Source organism: Egretta garzetta, unplaced genomic scaffold, assembly GCF_000687185.1.
Source record: "Egretta garzetta isolate BGI_Z169 unplaced genomic scaffold, ASM68718v1 scaffold98, whole genome shotgun sequence".
Classification (NCBI taxonomy): domain Eukaryota; kingdom Metazoa; phylum Chordata; class Aves; order Pelecaniformes; family Ardeidae; genus Egretta; species Egretta garzetta.
In genome coordinates, this window is record NW_009260611.1 from 1905175 (window position 1) to 1905863 (window position 689).

Sequence of the window (689 nt, forward strand, 5' to 3'; positions counted from 1 at the left end):
CACACTATTCCTGATACAAGCCAGGATGCCATTGGCCTTCTTGGCCACCTGGGCACACTGCTGGCTCATATTCAGCCAGCTGTCAACCAGTACCCCCAGATCCCTCTCTGCCAGGCAGCTTTCCAGCCACTCTTCCCCAAGCCTGTAGCGCTGCATGGGGTTGTTGTGACCCAAGTGCAGGACCCGGCACTTGGCCTTGTTGAACCTCATACAGTTGTCCTCAACCCATTGACCCAGCCTGTCCAGGTCCCAAACTCCCCTGAATTTTGGCAGCGGCTTCTTACAGTTCCCTAGCTTTATATGAAAGATGCGTCGTGATCCAGCGACCAGAAGGGGCAGGGATGGAACCATTTTTAGGCAGTTTTGGCAGCGCCGTGCAGCATACTGTGTGAAGCGCGGCCCAGTAGGAACAACGCGAGCAGTAATTTGTGCAGTGAACACGGGCAGTAATCGGTGACTGAGTTTGTGACGTTCAGGCGCTGTGGTTTGTACAACAGCGTTAAAAAGTGATGGGCCCTTGGAGAGGCACGTGAGAGCCATGTGCCGTTGTGCTGGCCGCGAGCCCAGGTTCAGCGAGAAATTAAGTGGGTTTGGGGGTTTTCATGGAATTTGAGTTGGATTTTGTGCCGATTTCCTGCCGCCGGGCCGGTCACCTGAAAGTAACCTTTGAGGGACCACAGCCTCTCTCG